At 46.4% G+C, this 23,083-nt stretch overlaps 1 long non-coding RNA gene and 1 other non-coding gene across 2 annotated transcripts; both read left to right on the top strand.

The window, feature by feature from the left end:
* Nucleotides 1-8,800: 8,800 nt before the first annotated feature.
* Nucleotides 8,801-12,875, top strand: LOC140849469 (uncharacterized). The gene is made up of 5 exons (XR_012131366.1): nt 8,801-8,959; nt 9,558-9,754; nt 10,910-10,982; nt 12,444-12,552; nt 12,638-12,875. It is a non-coding gene; the product is annotated as an uncharacterized lncRNA (long non-coding RNA).
* On the top strand, nt 11,625-11,757 carry LOC118971443 (small nucleolar RNA SNORA71). The gene has a single exon (XR_005059890.1). It is a non-coding gene; the product is annotated as a small nucleolar RNA SNORA71 (small nucleolar RNA).
* Nucleotides 12,876-23,083: the final 10,208 nt, after the last annotated feature.

Below are 23,083 nucleotides of genomic sequence, written 5' to 3'. Positions count from 1 at the left end.
CTCCGGGGCGTATCCCGCGCAAGCTGTCCCTTCGCGCCCCCTGGTGGAGTGGAGCTCACATTCGGACTCGGGAATGCTTGGGGTGAATTCCAAAAGGATTCTGGAATTTTGAAATGAACTTCCCTCGCTTGTTTTGCTTTACTCTTTGTTCTGTGTATTTTCACTGATTTGCCAACAACCTGTAGGAATGCTTACTCTTCCACGTGAGAAGCTGTTACTAGCAAAAGCTCACGTTGACTGTGTTCAGTTTGGACAATAGGGATCTGGTTTGTTTAATGGTGATATTCATAGTACCTAATTTAGTGGCTGGAACAGTTGAATTTACGAATGAATTCTGGCCATGTATTTATTTGAACATAGCCAGAGTAAAATACTGTTTCGATGACCTGAAACTGGAACATGAAGGTGGCAAAGAGATGAGCCTGGAGAGGTGGGCAGGGGCTTCACTAAACTTTGCTAAACTAAAAGTAAATGAGTCCTTGAAGCAGAAGAGACTTAGATTTGCACAGTGGCAGAGAGGACAGAGCCCATGCTCCCGACAGCATACTGTAGACAGACTGGAGAGGGGTCCCACGGCCCCCTAATCTCGCAAGCACTAACACTGCCTGCATCCTGGGCAAAGGGGTATCTCTGGGACCTGAAGCAACCCTGCCACTGACTCGGCCCACATTTTCAAGTGTAAACAGCCCACCCTTGTGCCTGAGGAGGGGGCTCCCCATCAGATTCCTGGAGCTCACTAGGTCAGCACAGGTGGAAATCCAGGCCTGACTGCTGAACCAAGAGGGAAACGGGGATCTCTAAGGGTGAGAGCCCTCCGTGCTCTGTACCTAGGGGGAGACCCGTGGGAGCCTGAGACTGTGACAATGTTGGGGATCTCTGTCATGGGAGGGTCCATGGGATGCGGTAGCTTTGAGAATGCTGGACAAGGACGTCAGGGGCCACACAGCCCTAGTGTCCTCTCCTGCCTCCTGCTCTTGCTCTTACTGTCCATGTGACCTTGGCTAAGCGGCCTAACTTCTCTGCCCAGTCTTAGCTTTCCTTTTCTGCAAAATGGGTGGAGTCATAACACCCTGCTCCTAGCCTTGCTGTGAGAATTAGGTGAAATGATTGACATCAACAGCATAGCACAGAGCAAATTGCCAAGGCCTGATAGTTGCTATACTTCAGTAGTTCCAAGAAAGCTGAGCACTTCTGTGACTCTGAGGACACTGTGAAATTGTGAGGTAGAGTGCACTGGGTTTGGAAAGTCTAAGGCTGGGCTGTCCAGTAAAAATCTCATGCCAGCCACATATATAATTTAAGATTTTTTAGGAGCCACATTAAGAAGATACCAAAAAAGGTGAAATTATTATTATATTTTTGAGCAGTGAGAAAGCTTTATTTAAAAGAACACTTAAAGGAAACAAAGTGCAGGCAACCTCAGAGAGAAGGCATGCTGAAAATCTGGGGGTTCCATCTTTTAAGGATTTTCAGGAATGTGACAAAGGGCCAGGGGTGATAGACTTGTTAAGTAGTCTCAAAATGCTTATCTCCGGTGAAAGACATTATGTCTCCTCTCTTCTGTTATCAGTCCTCCAGCTAATTCTGCAAAATAAACTTAACACAAGAAATTGATTGATCCTGTTCCTCCCCAGGATAGTGGCTTTCCTCTGGGAACGTATTAGTTAAGACTGTTTGCCTTGCTTTTAAGGTGCATTGAGTTACTGTCTGTTTACCAAAGAATGCAAGAGAAATCTTGCTTTTTCTTTAGAGTGGAATCTTCAGCCTTAAGATGGAATTTCTCATGTTCTTACTATATTGTTTATATCTCAGCTTTTTAGAAAATTAATCATGATGCCTGTCTCCTGTCTCTGCCCTGTCTCAGAACTGTTACTTCATAATATACTGGGGGTTGAGCTGGGGTCTCCTGCATGTTTTGAGAAGGTTCAGCCTCTATAGTGGCTTCTGGAGTTATGAATGGTAAGCTCCAGGTCCAAAGGTAGAACTGTGACCTCAGCCAAGGTTGGAAGCTGAACCTGAACCTGATCTGGATGTGGAAGTGTCACCTCAAAATAATTTGGAGGAGCTGCAGACTGCTATAGGACTGTAGATTGGTCAACCTCCACGCAGTTTCTGGATTTATAGTAAGCCTCAGGTTCAAAGGTTGGACTGTGATATTGAATGTTGGAGGATACCGAGCACAATCCTGATACAGAGTTGGAGGTTCTGGAGTTATGGTGAGCTCCAGGTCAGCAGATTTAACAATGACATTGAACAAGTCTGAATGCTGAGCTTGATTCCGTCCTAGAGATGGAACTGCCACCTCATTGTGGACTGGAGGTTGTGCTACAACTTCAAGTGGGTCTAGAGGCCAAGCTGAAGACTCCTGCTGGGTTGGAGAAGGTTCTGCCCTGTTCGGTAGAGGACTCTGGAGGCTGAGGTGGGGCTCCCTGCTGAACTGAACACACAGGGGACTCTGAAAGCTGAGAGTGGAGCTCATGCTGTGTGGGAGGTGTCACCTCCTTTCGGGGCTCAGGAGATGTAGCTGACTCCTCTTGGGGGACTGGAGACAGAGCTGGGTCCTCCTGCTGGGTTAGAGGTGTTTTGACCTCTTCAGTGGGCTTTGGAGGATATGCTGAGACCTCCTGCTCAGTTCCACATGATTCAGTCTCCTTCAGGGGTTTTAATGGCTCAGCTAGGGGTTGCTGGATTGGAGAATGTTTAGTATTTTCAGGGGGAATGATGATCTGGAACCTCTTGCTGGAGTGACAAAGGTTCCAACTGCTCAGGAGATACTGCAGGCTGTTGTTGGGATAGAGAAGGTTCAGCCTCTCTAGTGAACTCTGGAGTTCTGGTAAGTGTCAGAGCCACAGGTTTAATAGTAGGCAACATCAGAAGCTGAGCTTGATCCTGACCTACAGGAGGAACTGTTACCATATGATGCTCTGGAGAGTGAGCTACACCTTCATTGGAGGGCTCTGGAGACTGATCTGGGGCCTCCTGTTGGGTTATAGAAGGTTCAACCTCTTTAGAGGCCTGTGGGTGCTGATCCAGGGCCTCCTGCTGGGGTGAAGCAGGTCCAACTTCCTCAGAGGTCTCTGATTGCTGAGCTGGGGTCTCCTGCTGTGTGGTGTCTCATGAGCAGTAGGTTCCGGAGATGGAGATGGAGCCGCCTGTTGATCTGACAAAGGTTCAGCCTTCTCAGGGAGTTATAGAGGCAGAGCTGGGGGCCTCATGCCGGGTGTAGAAGGTCCTACATTACTAAGGGGCACAGAGGGCTGAGCTGTAGCCTCATGCTGAACTGGAGAAGGGTGCACCTCTGCAGTCGATTCTGTCATGGTCATCTGCACATCTGCAGCTTGGATGGGGACCCAGGGAAAGTTTGACTGCTGAGCATGACGGTGACCTGGAGACAAAACTGGAGGTTGGGATGGGTCTTCCTGCGGTGTTGGAAAAGGCTCCATCCCCCAGAAAAAGGCTCTGGAGCCTGAGCTGAATTACTCCTGAAGGATTGCAGATGGTTCTACCTTCTCTGGAAAATTAGCTGGGGTCTCCTGCTGGGTTGAAGATTCTGTTTCATTAAGGGGGCCCTGGAGGCTGAGCTGAGGCCTCCTCCTGGGTTGGAGAAGGTTCAGCTTCCCTGTGAGGCTCAAAAGGCTGAGCTGGTTGTTCCTGTTCTCTTGGAGAAGGCTCAGTCTCTGCAAGAGGCTCTGAGGCTTCGCTGAGGTCTCTTGCTGAGCTGGAGAAGGTTCTGCTCCATTGGGAGGTGGGGCCTCCTGCTGGGCTATTGGACATTCAACAGCAGGCTCTGGAGTTATCTTAAGTTCTACATCCGCAGGTTTGAATGTAACACTGCGTAAGTTTGAATGAGCTTGATACTGATCCAAAGGTCCAGCTCCCATCTTGTCACTCACTGGAATTTGAGTTATGTCCCCAAGCAGGGAACTCTGGGGCTTGAGTTGGGGCTTCGTGCTGAACTGGGAAAGGTTCAACTTCTTCAGGGGGCTGTGCAGCCTGAGTGGGAACCTCCTGCTGGATTGGAGGAGGCTCGGCCTCTTCAGGGCTCTCTAGAGGCTGAGCCAGGGCCTCTTGCTGGGCTGGAGAAGGGTCAACCTCATTAGTGACCTCTGGAGTTAGGGTAACTGCCAGATGCACAGGTTTCATGGTGACACTGTGCAAGTTTGACTGTCGAGCTTCATTTTGACTTGGAGATGGAATATTTACCTCATTTTGTGCTAATGATGGAGCTACAACCTCCTTAGGTGAATGTGGAGGCTGAACTGAGGCTTCTTCCTGGATGGAAGGCTCAGCCTCTTCAGGAGTATTTGAAGGCTCAGCTAGGGACTCCTGTGGGTTTGCAGAATTTTCATCTTCCTTAGGGGACTCTGGAGGCTGAGATGAAGCCTCCTACTGAAATGGGAGTAGTTCTGTCTCTTCAGGGGCTCTGGAAGCTTATCCTGGGAATCTGCCTGGGGTGAGAAAGATTCAGTCTCCTCAATTTTCTGTCCACGATGAGTGGGGATTTTTTTTCTGGGAAAAAGATTCAACAACTTCAGGAGCCTCTGGAGATTGATGTGAGTCCCCCAAAAATTCTATAGGTAGCTTCTCCTTAGGAGAGAATATATCCATACTGGGATCTAAATAATCATCCTGCAACTGTTGTTCTAAATATTTTTTTTGCAAATTGGCCTGGAGTTCCAATAAGAACTTTGGCAAGCCATTGACGCTGAGCTAGATCTTCAGGTTTGAAGGTGAAACAATAAACCTTGCTGGTTTTGAACTATGACTACCCAGAGGTGGAACAACTTTGGACCTTCCTTGCTAAGTAACTGAGATATTTGTGACTAATTACTTAAACTTTCCTGGCTTGAGAATTATTAACTTTCTTGCCTGAAAACTTGAACATTCCAGAAAGTGATATTTGACTTCAGCTCACTTTCTGTCACCATACTAGCTGACCACATCAGTTCTTCACTCATAAGACCTTGGGGTTCCCTGGCCAAGGGCTTCAGACATCCCTAGCTATTTTTCTGAGACTTACAGTGTAAAAATAGAAGATTACTTGTATGATTTCATCATTATTTACGATATTGGCTGATGATTTACAAGGTATTTTCTATTTCTAGAATTCTAAGAATTTTTTAAAGTTATAAATGCAATTAATTTTTATCAAAGACCATGATCATGATAACTAGAAAGTATTAAACTAGCTTACTATAAGCCAACTACTTTTTCAAAAAGTGCCAATGGTACTGCATTTCAATGTATTAGATTGCCTATATTTGAAAATTTTTAATTGTGGTGAAGTACACATGAAATTTACCATCTTAACCATTTTTAAATATTCAGTTCAGTGGTGTCAAGTACACTCATATTGTTGTGCAAACAATCTCCACAACACTTTTCATCTTGCAATACAAACTCTGTACCCACTAGATAACTACCCATCCCTCCCTTTCCTAGCCCCTGGCAACCCCCATTCTCCTTTTTGTCTCTGAGTTTGACTACTCCAGTACTTCATGGAAGCGGAATCAGACAGTACTTATCCTTTTGTGTCTGGCTTATTATACTTAGCATAACGTCCTCAAGGTTCATCCATGTCAGAGGAGCAGGTGCCAGAATTTCCTTCCTTTTTTAAGGCTGAATAATATTCCATTGTACATACATGCCACATTTTGTTTTCTGTCCATCTGTCAATGGATTCTTGGGTTGCTTCCACCTTTTGGCCATTGTGAATAATGCTGTTATGAACATGGTGGTGAAAAATATCTCTTTAAGATCCTGCTTTGCTTTCAATTGTTTCAGGAATATATCCCTACGTGGAATTGCTGGATCATATGGTGATTCTATTTTTAATTTTTTGAGCAACCACCAAACTATTTTCCATAGCAGCCCTCCCATTTTGCATTTTTTAAATCTATTTTAAAGTTGAAAAACTGAGGTTCAGAAAAATTAAGTAACTTGCTAGTACAGCTAATATGTGGTAGAGCAAAATTTTAGTATGTCTGTTATATTAGTTTTCTAAGGCTGTCATAACAAAGTACCACAAATTGGGTGGCTTAAAACCTCAGAAATTTATTCTTGCACTATTCTGGAGGCTAGAAGTCCAAAATCAATGGGCAGAAAGCATTCACAAGGCAGGAACATAATTCCTGCCTTCAAGGGCACTGGGGCCAAGGCTGCTTCCACCTAGAAATTTGCCACTGTTTTTCTAAAGAAACGTTTGCATCTACATTTACTAGTGAATTGGCCTGCAATTTACTTTTGTTTTCTTGACCTTGTCTAATTTGGGGATCACATTTATTATGTGAACTGAGAACAATTCCCTCTCTCTTTTTTAATCATCTGGAAGACTGTGTAAGACTGAAAAAGTTTTGTAGGGCTTTCTGATAAAGACACCCGGATATGATGTTTTCTTTGTGAAAAGATTGTGAACTACTGATTCAATTTTTTAAAGTATTATAAGATTATTCGGCTTTTCTATTTTTCCTTAAGGCAATTTTGTTCACTATTTTTCAGGCATGTGTCCATTTTATGTAAATTTTAAATGTTATTGTTCTCTCACTTTTTACTCTATACTCTGACTATACTATGACCCCTTTCTCTTTCCTAAAATTGTTTGGCTATATTGCTCTAAATATGGTTATGCTCATTTCCTGCCATTTTAGTTTCTGTTCTTATCTTGTTGATTTTACTTTATTTGGGTCAATTAAGAATTTTTAAAAGTTATAAGTTATTACCCCATCCAGTGTCTAACTTCGTCATTTACTGACTCATACATCCACTCCCCCAACTCCTCATCTCTCCCCTCAGCATCCTCTTCTTCCTTTTCCTTCCTAGTCCCCCTTTCTATGGAAGTCCTTCAAAAGCCCACCAGGGCACACCACCTCCAAGAAGTCACCTTTATTTGTACATTGATTGAGGGACAACTCTATTCATGGCCCCACAGCCAGCCTCCAAGCTCCTTGTAGGATCCATGCTTTATCTCACTTTGAAATGCAAAATCAAGAAAGAAAGTATAATTGTTCCAGATTGGGTTGACATCCAACACCTTGTCAGATGAGGGCAAGATATCACAATTGACAGTCCCCACAAGACAGAGTTTAACAGGAAAAGTGAACGCACAAGAAGATCAGGGAAAAACAAGTAGATAGGTCAAAACTACAGATATCTTAGCCATTCAATATCCAGAGTCATATGAAAACAGGCAGTTTGTGGGTTCTAGTTTTTCTGAAAATGCTGCCAAAAGTTTTACTTTGAAATATGTTGTTGGCTGGTGATGGTCTGTATCACATGATGAAAATACCCTTTTAGTCCAAGTTTTATAAAATATACTTTTCTGATCAGTAACAGAAATTAAATATTATGTCAAATATATTTTCAAACCCCTACAAAATTGAGCTTAGATTGCTTTCTGAGTTCAAATTTTGACTCTGATACCTACTTCTAGATACCTATCAGCCATGGGCCCTGAGCCTCTAGGCACATTCTTGCGGGTTATGCCGGAATGCGAGGCCTTGGCTGCTCTTTACCTGAGCCGTTTCTTAGAGCTGTGTTTTGCAGTGAGCAACCTTGAAGGATGAGAAAAAGTCCCCTCCCAGACTAAAGGCAGGTTGACTTCCATTTGCTATGAGAATGGTGAATCCCCCAGGATCTGTGTTCCTCTCCTGTAACACTGTGACACACTGTGTGTGCAGTCACCCATCATAGGCCCTGCACCATCCCATGGGACTTGTGAGGCACGGGAACCCACATGAACATAAAACTCTCTCTGCTTTGCCATGGGTAATGAAGTCCTTATACGGTGGTTCAGGAATTTCATGAACTCTGCCGGCATCCACAAAACAACGACAGACTAACTTCTTAGCTCATAAGGGTTACTGCTCAGACCATGCACAGTTCTTAACACATGTTAACTGCATGACCTTGGATAAATTAAACTTTCTGAGCTTTTGTTTCCTCATCAGCAAAATGGGTAATAATAGCATTTACCTTATAGGACTGTTATGACGATCAAATGGATCAAAATGCCTGAAATATTGTACATGCTTAAAAAACATTAATCATTACTTGACATTATAATTGTACTCCTCTGAGTGTTGATGGGGGTGGAGGGGGTAAGCACTATAGTGACAGATATACTTTGAAAAGAATTGTTGTGCTGCCTCTGTGAACTGTGCACCTTCACATTGTTTTATCTTTTATATATATCCATGAATATAATCTGCTCATCTTCTCATGATTGACTCCTTTTTCCGTCGGGTTTTAGATTAAATATCATTTCCCCAGAGAGGCCTTTTCTATCCACCCTGGCTCAGTAGATCCCCGCTCTTATTGTCTGTTATACCATCCAGCTCATTTCCTTTGTAGCATTTGTCATGATTTTTAATTATTGAGTTTGCTGGTGTAGTTGCTTATTATCCCCACTAGAATATAACCAACAAAGTCAGGGGATACATTTGCCTTTGTTTAATTCCCAGTGCTTAGTCCAGTACTTGTTATAAACTAGCTGCTCAGTAGATTTTCTGGATGGACAGGAGTTTAGATGAGCAGATTGATGAGAAAAAGGAAGGGAGGGAGGAAGGGGGAAGGGAGGAAGGAAGGAAGGATAAATGGGTGGATAGATGGGTGGATGGATGAGGAAGGTGGTGTTCCATAAATGTTTTCCGGATAAATGGATGGATGGATAGGAAGATTGGAGGGATGTTTGGAGGGATGTACTTGGCGAGAACGATTTTCAGCTCTTGTCCACAAGGAGGCGCTAAGAGACCGCTTGCCGGTGTCCGCCAGGGGAGACGCCGCTCTAGGCTCAGCCTGCGCCCCAGCAGCATTTCCGCCGACGCCGGGCTGGTGGCGGGCGTGTCCTGGTTCTGTCCGCAACAGTCCCCGCACCGTCTAGCGCCGTGTTTTGGAACCAGGCGCCCGTGGTGACACACTACGGGCAGCGCTGCACGGAGACCCCCTTCGGTCCCCAAGGCTGGTGTGTGTCTCCCTGTCCCGACAGGAAACGAAAATGAGGCCCCGAGGGCGTGGGGAGAGCCGAGCGGAGGTCAGCCGCGAGCCCAGGCTCCGCCCGCGTTCCGAGCCCGTGCCTCCGCGGGTGTGGACCGCCCGAGCTCCGTGTCCTCGGGAGAGGGGTCTCGGGACAGCCGCGCCATCGGCCCACGCTGCTGCGGAACCGGCCCCTGCGGGCGGTCAGCCGCTTGCTCCTCGCCGTGAGAGCGTGCGCCCGCTGATTGCGGGAAGCAGGGGGATGGGGGGTCGGCAGGGAGGGGTGAGCCCGTTGTGACCCCAGGCCTGAGGGGCACCCGAGCACCGGGACTTTCATTACCCCCACCTCAGACACTGGCATATAATTCCCCAAAGCCACTCGTCGGAGGCCTACAGTGCCCTTCTGACCTTTAGCCCATTTCGCATCCTTCACCTTTAAAGGAAAGTGTTAACATCTCCATTTCACTGACCAGTTGGTTGTGTGAGTTTTAAATTGAGGGCTTTCCCAGGACCCCAAAGGGCCAGAGTCTGGATTCCTGCCTCCCTGCTTTGCACTGAAGCCTCTCTGCTCACTCTTCCCTACCTAGGCCTTGCGGGCTGCGCGGCCCTGTTGTAGACAGATGGAAAGTTCCCCTCCAGGCCTTGCGGGGCCTGCGCGGCCCTGTTGGAGACAGATGGAAAGTTCCCTGGACGGCTTCGCGGGCTCCGCATCAGCCGGCACCCCTTGTGGCCTGCCGGGCCCTGGTGCGCCCCCACGGCGACCTGGGGTGAGGCTGTTCCCTGGGTAAGTGGCACTGCTGGTGAGCGCCTTGAGAACGGTGCTTGTGGCCTGCCTTCCACCCGAGGGGTGGTCCTGGAACTTGGGAGGGTTGTGAGAACCACCTTGCAAAGCCCTTGTGCAGGAGGAGGCATCGTGTAGTGGATGGGGCTGGATTTGGGGGCCAGAGAGGTTCCGACTCAGCCCCTCATCAGCTGGGAAACTCGGGTGCGCCTTCATTGTCCTGAGCTTTACTGCAACAGCTCTGGGAAGGCAGAGGCCCTGTGTGTATTTTTCTGTTTCTGAACCCACAGTGCCTGCCCCATACTCAGTACGCAGTCTGTACTTGTAGGGTGAGTAAGCAATTTGGGCATTTTTACCAGCAGGTGGTTTCCTTTGGACCCTGTTGATGAGGAAGGTGAATGTATACATGAAGTGATGATGGTGCTGGGGGTTCTGGGCCTGGCTGGTCAGCTTTCCCCAGTCTGGGTGGACAGCAGGCTGCCCACAGGGGCAGGGAAAAGAATTGAGGAAAGTGGTAACCCGTGTTTGGACGGTCTGTCCTGTCCCTTCCAAATCCTGGAGTTTGGAATCATGTCCTCCTTCCCACTGCCTTTTAAATACCCGTCACGTGATGCCTATGTCCTCATTGGTACTGCTGGCAGAGGAAATGTGGGAGAGGTTGTCCCGTGTTTGGGGGTCCACATGCTCACCTGGTTCCAGGAGCTTTCCCACCCTCCTGCTTTTCCTCTGCAGAAGCCTTGGGCCTTCAGGGCCTTGGGGGCTGTTGTGTGTGCATTTGTATCATTGTTGGGCCTTTCATTTCCTGCCCTTGCTGCTGGGAGCCAGGCTATGTATGTGACTTAAGTTCCCCTCAATGCCCAGCATAGTTACTGCCAGACAGCCATGGCACACACCCATAAACCTGGCCTTGCCATCCTTTTCAGCCTATTACTGGTTAGTTACATGTTAATCAGCACTGGCTACTGTGCCATGGACCACACTGTCTCCCTCTTTAGAGTTCACCACTGTCCTTGTTATGAGGAAATAGTATGTCTGCTCAGGCAACTAGCCAACATTTGTGGGATGCTTGCTATCTGGTGACTGCTGTGCTAAGCCCTTTCCTGATGCCTGTGAACAGGGACTAGTCGGTGCTCATTCGTGGCTTCTTGTCTGTTGCAGGTGAGTCCACTGTGTGCAGAGGCTTCGTGGGAGTTGTCATGTCAGGAACATTCTAGATCCCCATGTCTTTGAGGTAAGATCTCTGAAGGGTGCCTTCTCTGAAGCTGTGGTTTCTTGAATCTGGTACGGTCATATGCATGTTCCCAGGGGCCTGGGTAAAGATACAGGGGAACTGAGAGGTGGGAAGAAGATGACATGCATGAGTCCCCGGATCTGCTCTGCACCTCAGCCACAAGAAACCTAAATCACATCTGGCCCTACGCTTTCAGTGGCTGCTGACTGGAGGCCCCACTTGGGTTATGTGAGAGGTCTCTAGGGTTTCTGCCCTCCCACGCTGGAATGTGGGCAGAAGCATGTTGTAGTGGAAAATGGGTGCAGCCAGGCAGCAGAGACTCCTGTCCCTGGGTTTGGAATCCCTTCAGCTGCTCAGTCTATTCAGAACCTTATTTGATAAACAAAGCTATGATAGAGGTGACTTCTGTGGACATTTGTGGATATGATTCCTGTCATTTCCAACCCTAGTATTTTCCCAGTGTTTTTGCCCCAGGTGACTTCTCTTTGATTCTCCTTGGCAGGGAGATTCTGTGGAGCTTTCACAGGAAATAGTGGCCACCCCTGGGGTCCTGCACAGAGCTGGGTGGTTTTCCCAGATTCAGCCTCTTCCACAGGCCACTGATACCTGCTCTCTTTCTGGATCTTTCTGTGTTCTGTATGAACCTGCATTCAAAGTGATCATGAGCTGTGTGTGCTCTGGTCGTTCCTAGTGCAGGGAGAGGAATTGTTGAAAGCAGTTTCCCGTGTTTGGAGGGTCCACACCTGTCCCTTTCAAATGCTGGCGCTTTCACACACACCTTCTCTCCAGCCCTTCTGGTCTCAGGCATCGTGGGCTGCCGTGGGAGAGTCAATGACAGGAAACTTGAGGGCTTAGCCTCCTGTTGCCAGAAACCAGGCTATGTCTCTGTCAAAGTTTAAATACTTTAGAGGATTTATGGAGTCAGGATGAATTATGCATAATAAATCAGTGTGATATTGGGTGGTATATAGTGATTGCCATAAGATTTTCAAAGGGAAGTGGCTTTTTGGAGGTGGTGGATGTGGGTGAGCCTTTGAAGGGGTGGGATGTGGTGGGGAATGGGAAGTATTCAAGGGAGGACTGTGAGGCTGCAGTGAGCATAAGCTGGGGAGTCATGCACAGGCAGGTAACAACAGTGAGGGGACGGCTGCTGAGGTGTGGCCTCCACTCCCAGCTCAATGCGGCAGGCCTCAGTGGGGGGATCCCCTGAGCTATAGCTCCCCAGCTGTCTGTCAGTCAGTCTACATCTGCTCTGTTGCCCTGAAAAGGCCTTTTTAAGACAGTGTGCATTTTGACTTCTCTGGAGCACTGAGATTCCCCGTGAGTTGGGTTTGATGTGAAACCGGCAGCTCACCCCTGTCTGATCAGGGACACTCCCACTGACGTCCTTTTGAAGAAAGTGAGATAACGTGGAGGCCAAATGCTCTCGTGACCTCCTGCTCTGTGGCCTCCTTGCTGTAGGGGTGCTGTCTCAGACCTGGAGATTGCTGGATACCCCAAGAGAGTGGAGGCACTGGCCCTCTCAGCACGGCGACCAGAGTGGCGGCCCCCCTGGAGGGGCCTCTCCACGGTGAGTCAGTGCCAAGGGCTCAGCCAGCCTGTGTTTCAGAGATGGAAATTCCAAGCTGCTGACCTCATTTGACTTTATCCTTTAGATGATTTGGGGTTGACGGTGGACACTGGTGTAGCAGAGTGAAGAATGATGTTGCCACATGACACAGGGCCAGACCTTCAGACCCTTTGCCTCAGCACATCGTGGAAGGATGATCTGGGCCAGCTCATCCAGGGGCCACCATGCCCCCCTGCCTACTCCTGGTGTAACTTTTTAGAACCTAGGGTTTTCTGTGCTGTACGTCCTTGTCCTCTTATCTACCCAATAAATCTGGAAACTGCCTTGCTGCTTGGTTTTCTTCTGTTTTGATTCGTTCTGTTTGAATCAATGTCTCCACATGCCAGCAGGGCTAGGTATAGAGAAAGGGGATTCCAGAGGCACAGCTTCTGGTTCTCACTCATTGAGACTTGCCACCTAGTCCCTGCCTAAGGTGTGCCCTGGGAGGTAGGAGATGGGAAGGAGAATTTGGACTAGAGGTTGAACCATCCTGACTGAGCTGGGGGGCTCAGGTTTAGAGCAGGAAACTGTTAGAAATGAATCGGCTGAGGGACATTTGGGCCAGAGCTTAGGAAAAAAGGGTGATGATGGAGTGGACTTAGAGACAGAGTCAGGCTGAAGTCCTCGAGGAAGGCAGGAGCACCTGAGCTCTGGGTGGCGAAAGGCCACTGGGTGAAGTGAGGGAGGTGTTCTGAGCAGGAGCTGGGTTACAAGGAGCAGCCGCCTTTGGGAGAATTCTGGGGCTCTGGTAGGCAAAGGCCAGGTGTTGGGGTTTCAGTTACTATTACCACAAGGTGCTGAGCATGCATGTGCTCCATACTCCACGGGTAGGTGCACTCTGTCCTCATTTTTCAGATACAGGCCACATAGAGGAACTCTCCCAAAGGCTGTGGTAGAAAGGGGGGAATTGATGGTCCGTTCCTCCCATTGAAATTGAAATCAATTCAACTGGGGCCAAGGCAGAAGCCAGGTGTTCGGGCCAGCACTTTGATAGCTCCATCATCCAAAAGCATTCCTGGGGCTGGAGGGCCTGCTCAGCCAGCCTTTCTGACAGAGGTCCTCATTTCTGCCTTGCTGCTCCTCACTTCCTTCCAAGGACCACCTGACATCTCACATTTGCTCTTGGGCCAAACCCCCCACCCCACTCCCCATCCCCTGCTCCTCTCTAGGCCAGTTTCATGCAACTGTGGCCTGGTACTGTAGTGAAAAGTCAACACATTTTCTCCAACTGGGCCAAGTTTCTGCCTATCAGGGAAGTTTCACTGTTGGCTGTTGCCTTGACATTTGTAGATATTTCTGTAGCACTGACTGTCCCCATTGCTAAGCAGCCTCCCGCAGCTCTGGGTGGTGGTGTCAGTGCCCCCATTCCCTCCCCTTTACTCTGTTAATTTCCTCAGTTTTCTTGAGCCCCTACCTAGTCCTATAGCCTGGGGGATCCCTGATGCATTTGGTCTGGGTTCTACGGAGGGGACTGCGGGGCTTTGGGGAAGGAGGGAAGAGGCAGCACAGACATGGTTGGTGAAGTAGCAGATGGAGGGGTGTCTCAGCTAGAGAGGGAGGGTCACTTACATGGTGTGGCCCCAGGTCACCGAAGTATCCTCCCTAATAATCCAGACTGGTCAATGTGTGGAGGTTTCACTCATCGTTTGCCCTGTTTCCGTGGCATCCTAGTGCAACGGCTGGACGTGGAAGTCAGTGAGGTGATGTCATTGCATTCAACAAAGGAAGCTCTTCCCGATCATTAACTTGTTCACTTTCAATTTGTCAATGACCCTCACCCTGGGCCCAGCCTCTCAGGTCTGCCCTCTGCCACTGTCACCCCACCTGACACTCAGCCTCAGGACACACTTCCCATTCTGGAGAGACGTGCAGGGCCTCCACACAAGCACCAGAGTCCCCAACCAGGCTCCTGAGCCTGCTCTCCTTTTCCTGGCCTATGTGCCTGGAATGCGTCCTTCGTTTCGGATGCTCGCCTGACTCAGCTTGTGTCACTTCCTTCAGGAAGCTTCATTGGCTAAACCTCCAGCCAGACTGGATTCCCTGCTCCTCTGTTCACCTATGGAGTGTCAATTACACGCACAATTCTAGGGACTGGTAAACAAAGGAAGGCAGAGCAAAACCCTGCTTTCATGGTGCTTACAACTCAGAGGACAGAGACACTCCACAAAGTAAAAACGTGTGGTAGGCTGGAGAAGGACTTAAAAAAAAATGAAGCAGGGAAACAAGACAGGAAATCTGGGAACAAGAGGGGGAGTGGAACTTGAAACTGAGTGGACAGAAAGGCCTCACCTGGAGGGGTGATTTAAGTAAAGCGAGAGGCTCTCAGCCCTGGGCACTGATGGCAGCCTCCATCACAGCATGGACCAGCCAGGTAGGAAGCTTTCGTCTGGGATCCTGCTGCAGGCCCAGGGAGCTGGATGGCCAGGAGGCCTCTGAGGCCACTGCACTGCACCTGATGAGCTGCTGCCATGTGTTGCAGGTGGCAGCCACATCAGGTTGGGATCAGTAGTCAGACTAGGCTGTGCATTACCTTGAGGGCAGGTTCTCCACCTGTCAGCTCTGCAGCCCCTTTTATCCCCCTGCCCCAACCACAGCTCGGTAAACTAGGGAAGTGTGGTCCCCTAGAGCGGGCCAACCCATGACCTTGGTCTAAGACCAAGAGCTGTGATAACCCAGCAGGCAGGTTTCCCTCTCGGGGAGTTCTGAGTATGTCAAGAGCCTGAGTAATTGGTAGCAGGAACGGAAACAGGAAGAGATGGAGGAATTGAGTCCCTTTAACAGCAGAGTCCAAAGGTAAGGGCATTGAAGTCCTGGTGCAGGCAAGAGAACCATTTCTAGAACTCTTAGAGGGGGAGGGTAATATTCCCATTTCCAAACCACGGTCATGCTCCACAAGGCCTGGCTGTGAGCAGCCTTCAGACTTGCCATGAGGCCTGAATTTTTATAAGGTGTGGCCAAGTGACCACAATTCCTGTCTTATAAGAGACCTTACCTTCACCACTACTGTGCCTTTGCTAGAGGGAGCTAAATGAGTGTCTGCTCCCAACAGCTTGAAAGGTGTTACTTACCAGCATAGTGATTGACACATGCAGGAACTCAATCAGCATTTCAGGATGAGGCATTAAGCCAATGGGGGCCTTCTTGACTGTAGCTTACGAAGGCCCCTCTGCCCCAGTGACAATCACCATGTCACCATGTCACCCAACTCCACCTGCATTGGGAAGCAGCCTAGTGAAATCATTAAGAGTCTGTTGAATTCTCATGTCCCTTGATTGCTATGGGGCCTGGAGCACATTCTTTTGTCACCTTTAACCTCAGTTTCTGGCTCTGTAATTTGACCATCAGAATAGCACCTACCCAAATAGTAAGGATTAAGTAAGATGGTGCATGTTAAGTGCATTACACAATACCTGCCTCATTCTGAGTGCTTGATAAATGTCAGCTATTTTTATTTGATGAGCATGGCTAGCTTATTGATAGTTAAAATGAAGAACAAATATAAAATGTCATCATGACAGACTCATCTGTTAATGTAACACCATAAATACTTCTTTTTTGATTTGTAGATATACCAGTGGGGCTACTTAATCATCGCTACCAATGATGGAACTTTTATTAAATACCATGTACTGTAATGAGTAAGCCTGTATATATAATTACCTCATTTAATCTTTACAACAACCCAGTGAGGTAGATTTAATTATCTTCCATTTCATAAACAAGGAAACCAAGGCTCAGAGAAATGGAAGGACCTGTCTCACTTCTAATGAATGGCTCAGCCAATTTTCCATTTCTTGGTGTGGTTAGTGAAAAAATGTTGCAGGCTGATTTCATAAATAGCATGAGCATATCAAGCTCTCAGATGCTTGTTTGTACTGGAAAACTAGAAATTAGGATATTTTACTATTCCCTCCATCTGCTTCAAATTATCATCCCATCTTCTTAAAATATCCCCCATCTAAATCAACAATCTTGAAAATTGAACTTGTGAACCTGACATTTCCAGAGACAATAGGCATTATTTCAGCCTATTTAAAATATCGAATGTCCTTTTCTTTACTGTTGTGTCTCAAGCAGAAGTCATCCTAAGTCTTCTGAGCTTGAGGAAACCTCAGTATTATCAAGTGTTACCCAAGGACCAGGATTAGGGTCAGGAAGAGCCATGATGCTATCAGAAAATTGCTGCCTCCTACCAGGGGCCCTGGTGAAGCAGCTGGGGGGACTTACATGGCAGAAACCAGGCACAGGAATGGAGAACAGGAAGAATGAAGGTTCATTTGTTCATTTAAAAAATATTTGTTGGACACTGTGCTGAGAATAGGGATACAATGATAAATAAGGAAGTTTCTGTCCTCAAGGGGATCACAGTCAAGAGTACAGACAATAAGGACCATTAAGCCACCCCCCAGATATTTATGGAGCAGTCACTATGTGCTGGGCCTTGCTCCAAGCTGGGCATACAGCCCTGAACAAAGCAGAGGAGGGGCCTCATGGAGCTCACAGTCCAGAACAGCACTGAACAGTAGAAACATAATGCAACCCACATATGTAATTTATAATTTTCCTAGTAGCCACATTAGAAAAATAAAAACCAGATGGAAAACATTTTAGTCATGTATTTTATTTAACCTATGACATAAAAAATATTGTCATTTCCACATATAACTAATATAAAAATTACTGAGATATTTTACATTCTTTTTCCCAAAGTAAGCCTGAAAACTGGTATAGATTTTACACATATAGCACATCTCAGTTTAGACTAGCCACATTTTGAATGCTCAGTAGCTGTGCATGGGTGACTACCTTATTGGACAGCATAGATCTAGGTGATGAGGGGTTCAAGGCTAATGCCATGAAAGAAGTATTGCAAGGATTCCTCCTTTACAGGAAGGCTGCTGCATCTTGTAGGGGCTTAAAGAAGCTGCTCTAGCCCAAGTCACCCATGCTCTGGTATCCCTCTTCCCCATCTTGGCAGAGTGGAGCCAGGTATGTATCAGGTGTACCTGAGGGAGTGTCCAGGTGAGCCTCCTGGAGGTAGGATGCCAAGTTCCTAGTGCTTCTCTAGCACAAGCCCCACCTGCTGGAGCTAACTGTAGGTGCCCAGAGTTTGTTCAGTCAGTCACTTACTTGTTTATTGAGCAGTTACTAAGTGCCAGCCTCTGCACCAAGGAATGGGAACACACACCAGTGAACAGAGACAGTTGTTAGCACATAGTCCCCTCGTGATACACAGATGAAAAAATCAGTAAGAAACTAAGAAATGCTACAGAGGAAAAATGAAAGGTGCCTGTGAAACAACACAGGAACACTTGACATCTTGGGGGTCAGAGGTGGGGTCCCTGAGGAAGTGGAATTAACTGGGAAAAGGAGTGCAAAGCATCCTGGAGGACACAGGGATTGGCTCACAGATGGCCAGTGTGGATGACAGGCAGCCCTGAGAGCAGGGTAGCAGCCTGGAGTGGGTGTGCAAGCACAGGCTTCACAGTCACACAGACCTGGTCTAACCCAGCTGGCTGGCTTGGGTTGCAAGTTTCAGTCTCTCTGGGCTTCAGTTACCTCCTTTAGTGGAACGTGGTGAAAATTAAACAGCGATATATGAAAACTCTTGATATAGCAGATGCCTTGATTCAGTGTTAAATCATTGACCTTTAGTACTTATTAAAGGTTTTTCTACACCACATCAAGAAGACAGTCGCATTTCCTTGTGGGTTTGCTTCCTTGTCTTGGGGACTTCAGGGTTGAAGACTCCAAAGTAGAAGTTTTTAGCGCAGTGGAGACAGATCATTCCTTTATCTTTTCCCTTTATTTTTACTAGGAGGTTTACAACGAAAGTAACAGAAAACTTTTAAAAATAAACCTTTTATTTTGGAATGATTTTAGATTTACAGAAAGCCAAAAACCAAGTACAGAGCATTCCCATAAACCCTTTACCTAGCTTCCCCTAATAAGCACAGTACGTTTGTCAAAATTAAGAAATAAATGTTGGTACATCACCACTATACTGGATTCCAGACTTTATGTGGACTTCACCAGTTTCCCCACTGATGTCCATTTTCTGTACCAGTATCCAGTCCAGAATACCACATTACATGTAGTCCTCATGTCTCTTTAATCTCCTCCAATCTGAAACAGTTTCTCAATCTTACCTTTTTTTTCATGATCTTGACACTTTTTGAAGAATATTGCTAAGCTGTTTTGTAGAACATCTCTCAACGTGGGTATTTTGGATGTTTCCTCATGATGAGACAGGGGTTCTGGGTTTTGGGGAAGAATATCACAGAGCTGAAGTGCCCTTTGCATGACATATCAGGGGGTACATGATTCAACATGACTTAGTAATACTAACCTTGAATCACATGGTTAAGGTGGTGACTTCTAGACTTCTCCCCCATAAAGAAATGTACTATTTTTCCCTTTTCAAAGACTCTAGTCTTTGGATATAGGCTTGATTTTAATAGATATTTTAGAAACATACTTAGGAGTCTTTGCCCAAAAGTGAAAGAGCATATACTTTTTCTTAAGCACATTTGGAGCATTTACAACCATTGACCATATTGTACGCTGCAAAGCAAATCTCAAATACCAATGTACCAATATCGTGTAGGCTACCATATGCGACTACAACATCAAGTCACATAAAAATAAACTTAACAGAATCCTTAGACTTGAATGAATGGTAGTACTATGTAGCAAAACTTGTGGAATGCAACCAAAACAATGCATAAGTAGAAGTTTATGATCTTGAATGCCTCATTGGTAATTTCTCACTAGTAAGGGAGCATGGCATTCATCACACAGGAGGCTTACCTGCATTGGCTGATGTTGATGGGGGTTCAGAGGCTTTCTTCTCAGTGTTCTGGTCTTTGGCACTCCTCCAGGACTTTAGCAGAACTCTGAGGGAATCAGAACCCCAGTAACCAACATTGACTGCACTACTGCCTTCTGCATACCACCACCGGTAGGAAGCGTAGGAAAGGCACCTGTGAGCAGAGTAGTCCCATTCATACAAAATATGTCCATTTCTTGTTATCCATGGTTTAAGAGAGATGAGAGCACTATGTCATCATATCCATTGGAGGCAGCAAGTACATCAATGGGAAAAGCATATTGGCACTGCTCTTGGAAGTACTTGGAGGAAATAGGCACAGCCAACCCTGATGAAATAACCGCCAGCTAGGGAACGGACAGTGGAGTACCAGAGTGAAGGATGCCTGGTGCCCCTCTCCTCCATCCCTGGCTGCAGTAGGTCAGAATGGCAGTGTGGTCTGAACAGAGAGGTGTGAGCCAACATGTGGACCCACACCTGCAACTCAAGCCCAAACATCTGCAATGAACTGTTGGTGACTCAGTCTTAAACTCACTCTGGTTTCAGTGTGAGTGGGAGTCACCAAAATCAGCATACCAACACCATTTGGCAGCCCAATCTTGCACAAACTGATGAGAGAAATTCTACATATCAGTTTGTAAGAGTGAGTTCTTTGCTAGGCTGTCTTCCTGGAATCAGAACTGTCCATGAAGCTCCAGAGTGATTCCAAATACATGTGTCCTTGGAACTCCTTAGGGCATCTGGTCAACCCCAGACATCAGTGAGAGAGAGACTGGTAAAGACAGTGCAGAAGGGCTCTTCAAAAAGGAGAAAAGGAGAATGAGATCATGCGGGATGGATTTGGTCTGGAGCTGGGTTGCCGTGCCTGGATGGCACTTAGGGTTCTGGCCAGTCCCAACTTCTGGAGTGAGACTTAGAAAAGTTCAGGGTAGAAATTTCTGGCTGATAGGACCCATATGGGGCCTGGTCTGGATTTGGGCACTGTGGATAAAATGAGAGTTCCTGTGGCCAGGATTCTCACCTGGCCCTGGTTGACTAGTTCACTGCACACCTGTGGGCAATACATGGCTGTTGACACTATAAAAAGAGCTCTGCCCAGTGCTCTGCGTGCGACACGGTGGCAGAGCTGTAAGGCTGCCGGCGAGCAGAGCAGAGGCTGGAATGGTGGCAGCGCTGAGGACAGAGGCCCAGAGGGTGGCTGTGCGGGATGACTGTGCAGAGAGGCCTAGAGGATGGCTGTGCAGGACAGCTGTACAGACAGAGGCGCCCAGAGGTAGAGACCGGCTTACTGCATGCAGACTAGCTCTGAGTGAACGGGATTTTAGTGACTGACCTGCCACCTGTAATAAAGTTGGGTATAACCCTTTCACCCCAAAGAGCATTCTGCTGTCAATTTTCTTTGGTCACACTGAATCCATAGCGAACTTGCGTGGGGCTGAAATCCATTGGCAAGACAGGCACTCTACCAAGATAGCAGTACTGGCCTTAGGGACCCTTAGAAAGGTTTGAGGAATACCAATGCAAAGCACAGTACTCCTTGAGGTACAAGATCTGGGGCAGGGGCCTCTTACCTAGGTCTAATGATGGCCCTACCACTAACCACTGCATGTTATTTACTAAGACTTAACAGTAGCAAGAAAGTAGGTTCAATAATGAGACAATTAACTTTCCATCCATTTTCCATCCAACAAATGTTCACTGAGCACCTATACTGGGCCAGTTGGTTCAGGAGAAATAGAAATGGGTCTTCCCAACCATTATCTACCCCAAGTTAGTTCTGTATAATTAAAAAGGAAGAAAAAATTGGCTACAGACAATATACCTCTTATACAGCTGTTAACAACTTTTCTCAATTATGGCTCTTGAAAAGTGATTCAGTAACTGTGATTGCATACAATTTACCCCAAAACTTAGTGGCTTTAAACAATGACAATATTTAGTTTGTTCATCAATCTGCTATTTGGGCTCAACAGGGTTAGTCTGTCTCTGCTTGGTGTCAGGTCAATCAGCTTGAAACCTGGGGACCGGGATCATCTGAAGGCTTCCTCACTCACATTATCTAGACACTTGATGTTGTCAGCTGAGACCTAGCTCAGGCTGTCAGTTGGCAAACCTCCGCACTGTCTCTTCATACGGCCTGGCTTGCAACTTCCAATATGGGGGCTAGGTTCCAAGGGTGAGCATTGCAAAGGGAGTAAGTCAGGTGGAAGCTGTATCCTCTGTAGGACCTAGCCCCAGAAGTCACACAGCATTACTTCTGCCCCCTTGGCCAGAACAGTCACAGCCCCCAACCAGACTCAAGGAGAAGGAACATGGATGCCATTCTTCACTGGGAAGAGTGTTGTTACATAGTAAGAACTGTGGGATGAGCTACATATATTGGTGTGGCCAACTTTGGTGTAAATAAAATAAAAAGGTCTGCCACAGAAGGTTAATACAACTGCTCCATGTTTTCCTTTTTCAAGGGCTCTGCCTTTTAATACAGTAAATACATGATACAAAGTGGTATTTTGACATTACAGTCTCAGATGACACTCCCCAATTTATTCTGTTTCTACTTAGGAATTATGCTGTGGAACAAATCTGAATTGTTCAGTGTTTGAAGAATCCATGTGGTTTTAGTCTATATACCATTTCATATGCTTCTTCCATCTATTTTGTGTGCACAATTTTCCCATGGTTTCAAAGTGTTCTGATGTTTAGAGATTTTCCCCCTTCAAGGTATTTTTGATTGCACTATAACTTTATTTTTATGTTGGTTTAAATGAAACTCGCAAAATATTTTTTAAAAATTGGTAAAGAAAAATGTGCAGAAATAGAATATCACTTGCATCTTGCCTCCACCAACCCCCATCTAACATTAAACATCTTCCTGGCCAGTAATGATCCTCATTTATACCTTATATTTTATGTAAAATATATTCTTAAAATTATGTATTGCTTATGTGATTTTTATTTGCATTGTTCCATTGATATACTTTTATTAAAAACATTTAGATGTCTTGGGTTGGAATTGGACACTTTTTTTCCCATTAAAATGAATGGATATATATATATTATTTAATAATATAAGTGAAGCTTTTCACTTATTGGCAGAATTTTCAGGAATGAATTAAAGTCACCAGGTGGGAGATAGATGTATTTCTCATCATCTCTTCAAGAGCTTTAAGATGACTTTTCAGTCCTGTTTGTCACTTTACCAATTTTCATCACCAATTGCTCTTCCCATTTGTCACCCCCGTTGTCAGCCCCTTACCTGATATATTGCAGGTGTATATTATAGGTTTTTATTATGTTAGGAATGAGTCTGTTTAAAAGTAACAGATAACCCAATAGATTGTGCTCTAAATAAGATTTTTCACTACCTCATAAAACAGGAAGGCAACCCAGAGTTTGTGCACCTGCTTGATTATATCCTAAAGAATCAGACTTCTTTTATCTTCATGTTTCACCTTTATTTAAGCACTGTCCTCCTCATGGTCTCAAGATGACTGCTGCACCTCTGGGTGTTGTGCCTTAGCTCCAAGCATGAAGTAAGGGAAATGTGAAAGGTCATGAACTTCCCTTCCCATTTTATCGTGGAAGGGAGGCTCTCCCTTCAGACATCTGCCTACATTTTACTGGCCAGAGCTTTGTGTCATTGCTACTCCTAGCTGCAAGGAG

The sequence above is a fragment of the Manis javanica genome, chromosome 5, assembly GCF_040802235.1.
Source record: "Manis javanica isolate MJ-LG chromosome 5, MJ_LKY, whole genome shotgun sequence".
Taxonomy (NCBI): domain Eukaryota; kingdom Metazoa; phylum Chordata; class Mammalia; order Pholidota; family Manidae; genus Manis; species Manis javanica.
The sequence above is the reverse complement of the archived record's forward strand: the minus strand, read 5'-3'. Positions and strand labels throughout refer to the sequence as shown.